This window comes from Furipterus horrens, unplaced genomic scaffold, assembly GCF_987537825.1.
Source record: "Furipterus horrens unplaced genomic scaffold, mFurHor1.1.pri manual_scaffold_17, whole genome shotgun sequence".
In the NCBI taxonomy this organism is placed as follows: Eukaryota; Metazoa; Chordata; class Mammalia; order Chiroptera; family Furipteridae; genus Furipterus; species Furipterus horrens.
In genome coordinates this window covers 119,065,145-119,078,702 of record NW_028327187.1, presented here as the reverse complement: position 1 = coordinate 119,078,702, position 13,558 = coordinate 119,065,145, and positions in this window count along the sequence as shown.

The window sequence follows — 13,558 nt, the reverse complement described above, 5'->3', positions numbered from 1 at the left end:
CACGGCTCCATTGCCGCCCCCGCAAAGGTGCCGCAAATTAAGAATTAATGCAGGTGACAGGATGGAAAAGGCAACATCCACACGGAGCAAAGGTGGCGGCTGCCGCTGCCACAGTTCCCGTGAACAAGAGCGGGCAGGGGGCACGCGGGGCTCCTGGTAAGAAACGGGGAGACGCGGTGAGACTTCCTGCATTTCCTAAGAAGGGTTGAGGAAAAGGCGGAGACTAATCCTTTTGAGGCGACGGAGAGTTAGAAGCAGATTATTGTCGGTAAATCCTGCCGCCTGATGGGAAAACGCAGGCGATGCTTCTGGCCGAGAGGACAGAAATGGGGGTGGGGGCGTAAACGTGCGTCAGGGCCACGGTCAGTGGCTGAAAATGAACTTGGGGCCTGGAAGCAGCAGACCCGGCTCAGGCAGCTGCACCCTGTTTAATTATGTTAACAGACATCAGGGGCGCAAATATAACGTAAGCAGGGTCGCTTCCCAGAGCCCCTGGAGCTGCCGGTCCTGAGGGGCTGCGGTGCCCGCCGGGTGCCTCAAACCTGCGAGTGTGAACACGGAACAAAGTGATTTCTGCCTGGGCCCCGAAGCCGCCCTGGGTCCCAAAGAGCTGCCCGCACAGGGGACGAGTAAGCAGACGTGGTGACGACGGGACGGGTGAGCCCAGGACTGAGGAGGACACACGTGGTTTAGAACCAGCGTCACGACATCCTGATATCTGCACCCCCAGCCCCGCCTTCCTGCTGCAGGAGTGACGGTCCCTTCCCTTCCTCGTAAACGCCACCCCGTGTGTCCTCACGGGGACCCTGCAGGGGCTCCTGCCTGAGTCCCTGCTTCCCCAGCAGCTGTTCTTATTGATCTCAGTGAACACTGGTCCCCTCTCCCTTTGAAAGCCGCCTATTTTAGGAGACCCCGGTGAAGACAAGTGTACGGACCACAGCAGCTACGTTGGTTCCCCTGTGACTCAGTGTTTTGGTGTCTTTAGTGACCATCGTCTGTATATTGAACTACCGTGCACCGGAGGGGCTCCCAGCGAGTGCGCTGTCCGAGAACAGGCTTTTATTTTTGATGTGATGCTGGGTGTGAACTTGGTTTCTCCTGGTCCCACCGACCGGGGGACGTTTCAGAGGGAAGACACAGCACAGATAGGCTGCCGGAGGGAGGGAGGCAGGGCTTTCTGGTGCCTTTTGAGAAGGAAGATCACTTTCCTGTCTATGACCTGGACGCTAACGCCAACTGTTAGACACGCAGACCCGGGCTGGACCCTCAGGGAAGAGGTGACCTCAATGTGCGTGTCCATCTGTGACCCCCAAACCATTCCATTCACCCCTTCCCTGCTCTCAGACATGACCTCAAAGTGACCCTGATGTAGGCATGGTCCTGGTGACCTCCATGACCTGGGATTGGAATCAGCCAGTTTGATCCCCAGTTTTCACCTGGGTGAGCCCTCCGCTCACGGCGGGACGAGCATCTGATGAGCAGAGGCCCTCAGAACCGTCTGGAAGGGCAGAGCAGGACCCTGTGGGGAAACAGGGTCTTTGCAGATGGGACTGAGTGAAGGATCTGAGAAGCCGTCCTGGGTCAGGGGGGCCCTACGTACAGGGACAGTGACCTTAGAAGAGACAGCAGAGGAGACGCAGACCCGGAGGAGAAGCCACATGGAGACAGAGGCAGAGACGGGAGGGATGCGGCCGCCCGCCCAGGGACGCCTGGAGCCCCCGGAGCTGGGAGAGGCGGGAAGGACCCTCCCTGGGGCCTGGGGAGGGAGCACGCCCCAGGACCCCTGGACCTCAGACGCCTGGTCCCCAGGATGGGGGAGTGTGAATGTCTGTGGTTTAATCCCTCGGTTTGTGGTCCTTTATACAGTAGCCCTGAAACGGTTACAGTGGGGACGTCCGACGTGAACGCAATCCGTCCCCTGAAGACTGTGGATAAGCAGAAGTCACGGAGGATCCCTTACACAGCACAGTGGGGGTGTCTGCTGACAACCTGGTCAGACGAAGCTGCCCGGACCCCTTGGTGCTCTTGTCGCCGGGGTCGCCGAGGCCGGGAGGGTGCCCAGCTGCTGCCCGTGCGCTGCGTTGTCCTGGCAGCTGGTGGAAGGGCCGCCGAGCGGGGCAGCCGAATGCAGGCGTCAAGTGGGCGGCAGAGACCTGGGCTCTTTTCAGGGCTCGGTGGCTGCCCTGAGCCTCTGCGCCAGCAGTTCCAGGCGGACATGGGCTCGCGTGGCACGGAACCTGCGCTGCCGCGCGCGCCAGAACCTCAGGCGCGTCAGTAACGCTGACTCCTCAGCGACGAGCCCGTCAGGCCTCCTGTGCGTCAACTTGTGTGGGGACACGATTCTCCAGGTTTCCAAATGGTGGCGGCATTTCCAAGTGTTCACGTGCGAACGACCCGTTCTCAGCCCCGCACGTTCCCGTGCGTTGGTGCTGCGCGCGCGCGCCCAGACTCGCATCTTCAGCGGCTGCGCGCAGGGCCGTGCGCGGCCTCCCTCTGAGGACGGAACCGAGTTCCGGGAAGGAAGTGGGTCCTTCCTGACGCTCTCCGATCCCAAACCTGATCGCGGGGTGCAGACCCACCTAAGGTCTTGGTCTGCAAAGGCTCTGAGACTACTGACCCCTGAGGGCTGGAGCCGTGAATGTAACGCTGAACTTGGGGTAAAAGAGATGCAGAGGCTAGAGATGGGCAGACAGACAGACAGGCATCGAGAAACGGGTGGACAGGTAGATGAACAGATGGATAAACTCAGATAGACAGATGGATGATGGATGGATGATACGATGACTTCATGGATACCAGACACAGGAGGGCTGATGGATACACAGATGTGTAGACAAAGAATACACAGATACACAATAGGCAGATGCTGGATAGATTGATTATAGATCATGTATGGTCGATAGACAGGTGGTAGATACACACTAGAGGGATGATAGATAAATGGACAAATGACAGAATCATGCAATTACATGATATATAATTACACATCCCATCCATACATTATATACGCATACATCTCATGTAACATTTTATATTATACATATATACATGTCACGTGACAATGTATTACTTGCTAAATATAATACAGTACAGCACTGCCAATATTACCTATGTAATGACGTATGTATATGTACCGCATGCATATATTCTGGCTTAGATTGTGTAGTATGTATTTAACACAACATGGTAAACATGAGTGTATAATATATGTCACATACAATACAGCAGGATGCTGTCTCTATGATTCCACAAAATAAGGGGATGGCTTTGAAGCGTCACATAGGTGTTTCAACCCTGAACCTCCCGTGTCTGTGGGCTGGGCAGGTGGCCTGGGGCTGGGCCTCCCGCTGGGCCGGGGTCTCTCAGAGATTTCCTGAGTCTGTATCTGCCCCGGCCCTGGAGACGGAGGGTCCCCACTGGGTGTGGTGACCCACATGCCACCCCTTGAATCTGCAGGTTTCAGGTGCCAGCCAGGCCCCATCACCAGCGTTAGGGGAGGGAACCTCACGTTGCAGGAGGCTGTGGGGTGGGGGGGCGGGTGTCAGGGACTCACGAGGCTGGAGGGGGTGCTGGAGAGGCCATGTGATGGGCATGTCCCCAGGACCTGCACCCCAGTCTGCAGGGGGCGCACCCGGTCCCTGGGAAGCACGTTCACTCACTGGTGGGATGGTGCACCCACTTGTTCTTAGCAGTTAGACCCTTTCACAGAACGTCGAATCCTTCTCTGCAAGCAAAGCTGCCCATCTCACACATCCAGCTGGCTGTGCCCACAAGCGTTTAAGGACCCCCATGTCCTACACGCTGAGTGTCCGTGGGAGACCGTCCCTTCAGCAGGCGGGGGTGTCGGTGTGTCCCCTGGGACGCTTATGGTGCCGAAATCAAGGCACAGCTGCCACGGGGCTGCAGCTCCGAGCTGTCGCCCGCTGGGCGGTGGCCTGCGAACACAGGGTCACGACCCCAGAGACTCGCTCCAAGCCCGGTGGCCGTCCTTGGAGCTCGGGGGAGGGGCCCGTGTGGATGCCGATGGCTAAGAGGAGCCTCCGGCTGCAGCTTTAACGCCCTAAGAGGATTGTTTCCACATCTTGGTTATTGGAAAGAACTCTGCAATGAGTGCAGCATCTACAGCAGAGAAAGTAACAAATGAGGCAACAGAACAGACCCACAGACACGGAAAACAAACGGCGGGGGGGATGGCAAACTCGGAAAAGGGGGTCCAATCTGTGGAAACTAGAGTTTGGCCTGTCAGCAGTCACAGAGTAGACAGAGGCTGGATGACAATGTTGCCCCCGGAAATGTGTGCCATGTTCCCAACGGTGACCACACTCCGTTCCGTTGCCCTAAGGGAATGCCCAGGAGGAACCGGCTGGTGTCGGGCACGGACGGGGACCGCGTGGGCCAAGGTGACTTTTCCGAGCTCTGCCCCCATCTGCACAGAGAGGTCGCCCAGACGCCGCGGAGCCCACGGCCGCAGGATGCCTCAGCTCCGGGCAGGACAGTTATTTGTGGCCACAGCACAAGTGGACTGCGTTTCAACACCCCAAAGTGTCCCTGCGGAGCGCGGAGACGGCATTTGTCGGCCGCACCTCTGCGCGGTCACTTGATCCGGGCACGGAGGGCCGCTCTATTTCGGGCCGGCAGCTGCTGGAGGGAGGCACCCGGCAGCTTGGCAACGTCCGACCCGCGGAGACAGCGGCAGATTCTGACTCTTGTCCGTTGATGTTTTATTTTTTCAGGCTTCCTCCGCTCGGCTTAGGAAACGTCTGATTTCAGGGTTTGAGAGCCAGGAGAGACTCACAGCCGGGGTGGCTTTGTGCAAAGACAATGCTTCTCGTGGCAGGAGAGCGTTTCCTCTTCACTGCCAAGGGCCTGTGATGTCGCCCCGCTGTGCTGGCAGGTGGCTGCCCGGCGCTTCTGCTGCCGTGACAGCTCCCCTGGGGGACCCTCTTTGGCATTCAGCCGGTTTTGGGGTGTCTGATGCAGTGTTCATAGTGGTGTGCCCACTTCCCCTTCAGGGTGTCACGGGGGCAGCCCCTGCAGCCCCTGTGGCCCCGTGGGACCCTCCCACGCACAGCAGCAAGTTCCCGCTCAGACCCAGGAACGCCGTCCCCGCAAAGGCAGGTGGCCACGTGCCCTGTGCAGACAGCCCTGTTTTCTTTTCGCTTTTCCTACAAAAGTGTATTTTTATACGAAATCCCGAGGACATTGGTCCTCCACGACCCCTCCTTCCTTTCACGCTGAGTTGGTTTCTGCAGCGGCTGGCCCCCTGGGCTGCGGGAGATGCTGGGGAGCTCAGGGAAGCGTGAGGAATACACGAGCCCCGTCCCGGCCTCAGGACAGCGGGGCGACCAGCGGCCCCCGAAGCTGTTTGCGCTGAAGCCCGCCGTCCACTCCCCTCCTCTCCCTGCCCCATGCTGTGCATTTAACCTACATGGACTCGGAATGGAGCTGAGTTGCAAAAAGACATGTTTGTGCATAAATAAAGATGCGATGTTTTCCCACCATCTCCTCACCGTGGGTATTAGGGGCGCTCTTATCCCAGGCACAAGTTATGGAATTCTGGAACATTCTGGCGAGGGGTGGGGCTGCCAGAAGTGGGCCCTGCCCCTCTTGGGTGCAGGAAGGGAGCTGGAGTGAGTCAGGTGCCTGGCCAGACTGGGGAGTGAGTTAGGAGTGTGTGTCTGTGTGTGTATGTGTGTACGATGGTGTTTGTGGCCGTGACCCTATGAGCTTGTGTGTGTGTGTGTGTGGCTGGGGCCACATGGGGGGTGGTGGCCAAGGGATCCCGGTGGTAGTGAATGTGCTGCCTGCCCTTTTCTCTCTGTCTGTGCCCAGGAGAAGGTGTGACCGTGGAGGACCAGGTGGCCAAGGGGCAGCCGGTGTTCTCTACCTGGTGGGCACCTGGCATTTGGGTGGACTGTGCATTTCTGCAGGTGCGTGTGAGCCTCCCAATGTCACAGCTGGGGCTCCGTGAAGCGGTGGCTCCGGCGGAGCTGAGATCCAAAGCCGGTCCCCATCACATTCGCCGGGTCCCAACAGCCACCGTGTCCGGCTGGGCAGACCAGCCTGAGTCCTGAGTCTGGTGCAGGGAAGGAGGCCATGACGGTACAAGTGCCCACGGCCATCTGCTGCTTCCTGTACCCTGGGCTGGTTCCGGATGCCCCCTCCCCGCGAGGGACAGGAGCCTCCAGACACATTACAAAATGCAACCTGAGCGTCTTCCTTTGGGGGACTTGGGCCCGGAGGCTCCCAGCGCAGAGATCGAAGCCCTGTTATTAAAGCTCTTCGTTATTTTCCTAGAGCTGGGATCTAGAAAGTGTCCTAAATCACAGCCACACGACACACCCCGCAAACGACACGTTTTGCATCATGCAGGATTCCGGCTTCTGGCAGCTGCATTGCCCACTTTCTGGGGGGACGTCAGGGAGGTGGACGTCGGTCGTCCCCGAGATGAACGGGGTTCGTCCCAGACTTTAAAGTCCGCGTTCGAGGAAGGAGCAGGGAAATGGGGATCGTGCAAAATGCTGACTGCTCTCCGAAGAAAAATGACCTGACACCCACCACAGCTGTTTCATTACTTCCCAGAATGATGTGGACTTATTTCATAAATGGAAGAATTTTTAATCAAATCATAAAACAGGATGTATACCCTTTAGTATTGATTGCATGTTCGTAAAAGCTTTCTCAATAAAGCTGACTGGCCTCCCTGTCTCAGGTTTCTATTAGGTAATTTAATCCGTCTAACTCTTACTTTATATTGTTTTTTCTTTTTTATTACTTCATATTACAGTACATCTCTGTAGCCAAAAAATTGAATAGCATAATTGTTTTCTTCTTCCTGAGGAAAAAAAAATTTGTGAGTTTTGTTCAAGGAGGTAATAATTCCAGACAAAACGTAACAATTTTAATGAGAAAAAGTTCTAGCAAGAAAAAACAAAGAAAAGCTTTCCCGAGCTTTATGTCCTCTTTTGATCTGAAACGTTGTAGCGGCGTTTGTAAAATCTGTTTCTCAAAGTAACAAAAAGTGCTTCGTGGTCAACAGCCAGTTGCAACGTTTGCTTTGTGACGTGTTTTTAAGTGAAACATAGTTCATTTCCTTCCTAGACGTCGTTACTTTGTTCTCAGGGAAATTGGTCCAGAGGTGTCTAGGTTTATTTTCTGGGAGGGACAGACGGGTGGCAGCCCGTCCCAGGCGCGCGGTGGCCAGGCTCCCGCGCACACGGCCCACGTCTGTCTGGACGTATCGAGGTTCCTTCGTGCCCAGCAGGCACGTCCACATGAGGCCCCTCTCGTTCCCACGAGGGTCCTGGAAGGAGGCGTGTGTTATTGTCACTGAGGGCGGGAGAGACGGGCTTAGGCAGGGCCGAGGGCAGAGATGGGGTCCGCGCCCAGGGTCTGTCTCATCCCCCGCCTCCTCCATCCCTCTCACCTCGCGTCCCCCGGGGAGGCCTGGGCGGGGTGGGGAGGGGACAGAACTCAGGGAGCCAAGCCTGGCGATGGTGAAGACGTCACCAGGGTGTCCTTCCATCCATCCTGCGAACAGCGTGGCCCGGTCCTCCTGGGCCACTCAGGCTGGCCGAGCAAGCAGCTTGGGGTCACCTCTGTCTCATTTATTGTTTGTTTTCTGTTTTTTGTTTTTTAATTATGAAAAGGAGTGGGCTTTTTCTTCAAATACTTTCTCTGCGTCACCATCACGATTGTGTGGTTTTTACTCATGTCACGCATAACATCCCACACCAGGGTCCTTGTCGTTTGTTCTGAGGTCTGCCTGCATCTGGCCTCCTGCGGGTGTGCGGGTGTGTGGCTTTCTTGGCCTCTTCCAGAATGCCCTCCTTTTTCATGACTGCGTAATATTCCACCAAGGAGAGATGCTGGGTGGAAAGCGTTAGAGGTGAGTCGCCTCTCAGATTCTTGAGAATTGTTTTTCTAAGTCTTGCTAAATGTAGGATCGCCAGAGATGGAGAAACTGTGGGCCACAGCATCTCCCAGGAACCCCCATTTCTGGGTTGGGTGGGTGACGCTGAGATACGCTCAGGGTGAGCTGGGGTCGTCCCTGGGATTTGGGCCTGAAGTCGGGCCTCTGAGGAGGGTCAGAGAGGAGGCGGGGGTGGGACCCGACTCTGTTTGTCCAGAGCTTCCACCTGCAAGAGGCTGGGGCTCCGTGGAGCTATTGGGGGCACTCCTGCGTGGACCCCTCCCCGCGGCTCTTAAATTCCCTCGGCTTATCTATGTTTTCTAAAGCATTTACACAAAGCATCGAATCCAGAGCACATTTATTATAAAAATCGTGATTAAGATACACATACCACAACATTCACCATTTTTATGTCTCCATGCACACCGCTCAGGGCCGTGAAGCACATTCACGGTGCTGTGCTGCCATTTCCATTCCGTCTTCCAGAACGTTCTCGTCATCCCAAAGGCAGATTCTGTCCCCATTACACACCCCACCCCTCCCCCTCCCCCAGCCTCAGACCCCCACCCTCTCCTTTCTGTCTCTATAATGTTGACTCCTTTGGGGGCCCCATACAAGTGATGTCACTGAGCATGACGCCCTCCAGTGCCATCCCTGCTGCGGCAGGTGCCAGGATCTCCTTGCTTCCCGCGGCTGAGCACAATTCTGCCGTCCAGAGGGACCACATTCTGCTTGCTCATCCCTCGGTGGCCACGGGCCGGTTCCACCTCGTGGCTTCTGGGAGGAACCCGGCCATCCACGGGAGCGCACAACTATCCCTTTGAGTTTCTGTTTCCGGTTCTTTCCAAATATTTCTAGCACTTGGATTTCTGCGTCACATCGTCCCTGGGTTTAAGTGTCGAGGACCTGCCCAGTGACTTTCCAAAGTGAACGTCCGCCAGGGGTGCACAAGAAACTTCACCCTTCCAAAGCTCAGGTGCAGCATTGTGGGGCCGCAAACTCCTCTCCCTGCCGCGGCTGCATGGGTGTTTGATCCTCTTCGTGCGTCACAGGGAAGTGGCTGCCATGGATGGTCCCGCTGTGGGGGTGTGCTGGGCTGGAAGGACGCTGATGGACCGCATGTCTGGGCGGCGGGGTGCGGGGTCTAAGGCAGTGATGGGGGGGACCAGACGCATATGACACCCACGGCTGAGACCTCCCACCCACCGTCTTGAGGGTTCCACGCAGGATCCGTTGGAGTCTCAGCATGGGGCCTTCCTAACAGGACCATGTGTGACTGCGCAGAAAGGTCCCCACCCGCATGCCGGTGTCCTCGCCCCAGCGATGGTGGACTTGGTCTTGAACCTCAGTTTACATAGGACTGTGGCCCCCCTGTGATGTGGCCCCAGGCAGGGTGGTCAGTCCCACTGTGCTATGGTCACGCTCACCTTGGGTCATGGCCGCGGTGGGGACAAGCAGCTGTGGGCGGGACAGCTGGGGCCTGACCGGGACAGGCGCGGCGGCCTCGTGGGCTCCTTCCTGTCGGCGGCAGCGCTGGTCTGTTTACTCGTCGCTATGGCCGCTCAGGGTGACATTTCCTGTCCTGTCCACCCTTCTATCCTGCAAGGGTGATTCAGACGCACCCCCTGTCCCAGGAAGCCAGCCCACGCCCGACCCGCTAGAGGACCGGGGCCTTGGGGCATGAGTCGGGGTGGAGGGAACCTCAGCACGAGGGCCCTGGCGGTTGGCTTCAGACATCTACCCAATCACTTACTATCTGTTACCCATTTATCAAAAATCTGTACATCTCTTTATCCATCCATCCGCCCATCCATTTATATACCTTTCCACCTACTATCCGTGCATCGATCTATCTTCCCATCTATCTCCTATCTATCTATCTGTCATCCATCTTATTTATCAGTAATCTGGACATCTCTTTTATATCTCCGTCCATTCATCTACGTGTGCATGTACTTCGCTGTTATCTCGGAATCAGTAGGACTGTGAGGATGTGTCGCAGGCAGGACGCAGCGGGGAGTCGGGTCCTGCAGGGGTCGGGGTGGCGTGGCCCACGGAGCGCAGGTGGGGGTGGGGAGCAGACCTGCTGGCCTTCCAGGCTGCTGTGGGCTTTGGCTTTTTCTCTGAGAGAGACCCGGGTCACGGGGGATTTTCTGTCTTCTGTATTTTGAACATTTATTTTTTGGGAACTGGAATTTACATAGTATAAAATCAATCCTTTTAAAGTGAACGGTTCTGTGATGTTTGTGTAGCACATTCACAATATTGTGCAAATGCCCTTAATGTCTAAACCCAAAACATTGTCTCCTCCCAAATACTTCCTCCTGTTGGCAACCACGGATCTGCCTCTGTCCCGGTGGATTTGCCTGTTTTGAACGTTTCACATACATGGAATCACACACCATGGGACCTCGTATGTCTGGGTTCTCTCACAGAGCATGCTGTGCGCAAGGTCCGTCCACGCTGTAGCATGAGCCAGAGCCTCACTCCTGTTCAGGGCTGCGTACTATTCCACCGCATGGCTGGACCCATTCTGTGTATCCATTTTATCCGTTGGTGGACACTTGGGCTGCTCCCACCTCTTGGCTTGAGTGACGGGGGAGGATTTAGGGAGCAGGTGGACTGGATCTACCTCTCCCCCAGGACTGGCCTGGCCAATGGGGCCCAGATGCGAGAAGGAGCCAGGAATTCTCTCAGTCACATTGAGTGTGTGGTGCCTTTTTATTGTTCAATGCAAGATAGGAGCACTTTCCGTGGAAGGACGGGGAGGTGGGTTCTCACGGACCCCGTGGGTTTGGGGTCCCCGGGGGTCCAAGGAGAGAGGTTGAAATAAAAACGGAGGCACAGTGGCCAAGGACAGCTGGGGGGCTGCTGTTCTCCCAGGTCTGTCCCTGCAGCCGCACCCGAAATTCCAAAACTGCTGCTTTCAGGAGCCTCAAGGGCTGGCGGGCGCTGAGGGCTATGAATAGCTCGGGCAGGAGGGCGGGCGGCTCACCTGGTGGGAGCATTTCCCTCACACTCTCACCGGAGCCAAGAGAGCGGCTGCGGAGGGCCGGAGCCCGGCGGGATTATCAGCAGGAACGCGAGGGTCCGCATTTAGACTCCGCTGTCGCCTTTTAAAGGCATGCGGAGCTGTCCTCGCCCGGGCCCCTGCGCACCCACGTGGTGCCGTCCCCGCCCCAGCACGCCCTCTGCCCCTGGGCCAGGCCGCTGGGCAGTGTGACCCCTGTCGTGTTGACCTCAGCCTGGGGGGCTGGCACCCCCGGAATGAAGGCTGCACCAGAGCCTCCCACTGGTGGGGATGGAAGAACAGCCAAGCCTGTTTCTCCGTCACGTCTGGTTCTGGAGTCTGCAGGACCCACGTCCCCGGGGATCCAGTGGCCCCTGAGCTGGGACCAGGGGTGACCAGGGGACCCCAGATAAGCGGGGGTCAGTCTTTTTTGGGTGCATCTGTGCATCTAAGCCTAGCACCCTGGCCGGGCATCCCAGCTGTCCGGGCTGTGTTTGTGCAGTTGCTGGGAGCTGCCGGGTTTATAAATAGAGAGGTCAGCCGGGGCCGCCGCGCGGGGGGCGGGGGTGTGTGTGTGTGCCAAGGGCCAGCTGTTGTCAACACTCAGCCCGGCCCCCGGGGCGGCTGGCCACGCAGGGCTCGCTGCCGCCTCCCCCATGAAGTGCCCGCGGCTTCAGGGGCCCCCCCGGCAGCCTCTCGCTTTACAGAGACCCGGATGCGGGCGTCACGGGGACAAGCCTGCTACTACATCGCGGGGCATTTGAGGGCGATGGTTCTGGGGTCCGTGTGCACGGGCGAGGGGCACGACCCCGGGGTCTGGCGGCTGCCTCTGCCCCCCACTTCTGTGCTTGGATGGGGGCCGGGCCTGGGTGTGAACGTGACTTCAGCGCAGTAAGTGCTGAACCCTGAACCACGTGGGTTTGAACGAGGCAGGTCCACGTTTCTTTAAAAAAAAAAAAACGAAAAACTATAAATGTATTTTCTTTCCCTCCTGATTTTTTCTAAATAGCATTTTCTTTTCTCGACTTCACAGCCAGCTGTGAGGAGTGAACGTCTCGGGGGCCAAAGTTAGACGTGGGGTTTCGACTGCTGGGGGGTGGTGCCCTGACCTCCGCCTCGTTCACCAGTCGACCATCCATGTGCCTTTTGGGAGCGCTGCATGTAGGTCCTTCAAACAGGGGCTGACGTTGAATTTTCCGAGGTCTGAGATCCGGGGGATGCGGGATGTGTCTTGGATGGAGGCGTCGGTGGGGAGGAGGCAGCCTGTCCACCCGGCACGGAGCGTGTAGCAGGGATTTGTCAGAAGTCAGGCGCTTGGGGGGGTTGTGTCCTGACGGTGCAGGTGTGTGCGGGAGGGGGCAGGAAGCCCTGCAGACCCCCGCAGGGGTTCCCGACGGCAGGGTCAGCTGGGAGACGGGGGGGTGGGACCAGCGCCCCGAGCAGCAGCGGGTTTTCTCTTGTTTGCAGAAAATGGGGGTGGGGGTGAGCTGTCCTGGCACGGCCCCCGGAGGCCCGATTTCCCTGGAGGCTGCCAACCAGGCCAGAGGTTTCGGCTTTTCCGGCAAAGGGAGAGGGCCTGAGGAACAGAGAGGTGATTCCTCTGGGTCAGGATTTAAGGGGGGGGGGGTGAGACTCCAGAGCTTTAATAGCAAATAACCACCAACTAGGGGCTTAAAACCACAGACATTCACCCTCTGTCTGTCCCGGAGAACAGGCGTCTGAGGTCCGGGGGTCCCGGGGCCGCGCTCCCTCCACAGGCCCCAGGGAGGGTCCCTCCCGCCTGTCCCAGCTCCGGGGGCTCCAGGCGTCCCTGGGCGGGGGGCCGCGTCCCTCCCGTCTCTGCCTCTGTCCCCACGTGGCTTCTCCTCTGGGTCTGCGTCTCCTCTGCTGTCCCTTTTAAGGTCCCTGTCCCTGGACGTGGGGCCCCCCTGACCCAGGACGGCCTCCTCTCAGATCCCTCACTAATCTTATCTGCAAAGACCCTGTTTCCAAATTAAGTCACATTCCAAGGCTCTGGGCGATAAGAAGCTGCTCCCAAGGAAGGGAGGGAGGGTCCCTTCGTCTATTTGACCTGATGTGACAAATGTCACAGACAGGGAGGCTTATTGACGACGGGTGTTTATTTCCCACGGTTTGGAGGTTGAATGTCCAAGGTCAAGGCAGCAGCTGATTTGGGTCCGGAGGAGACACCTGTCATCACATGGGGGGAGGGGCGGGGCTCTCTGGGGTCCTCTTTTATGAAGCACAGGTCCCATGAGCCTGCCCTTTGGCACTTTAATTTGCAGACCCCATCACCGGTTCCTGTGCGAGGCCCCACCTCCCCGACAAACCGCAGTCCACACGGCCCTCGTCCTGGCTTCTCTGACTGCAAACGAACAGGACTCAGGACGTCCTGGCCGCTGCGGGCGCTGCCTCCTGCAGACACGCCATCCTGGGGAGACCCCAGGGTGCCCGCAAAGTGCTCTTTCCACGCTCGGCCGGCAGCCGTGAACCAGGGCTCCGACCTCCAAACCTCATTTCCCTCCCGGCCCTCGTAAACCTTCTGCCGGGGATCCGTCCCGGGCCCGTAAATGTTTGCCGCTTCCGGCGCCCAGGAGCTCGGCCATCCATCGGAAACACACTCTCTGTTTATTGGG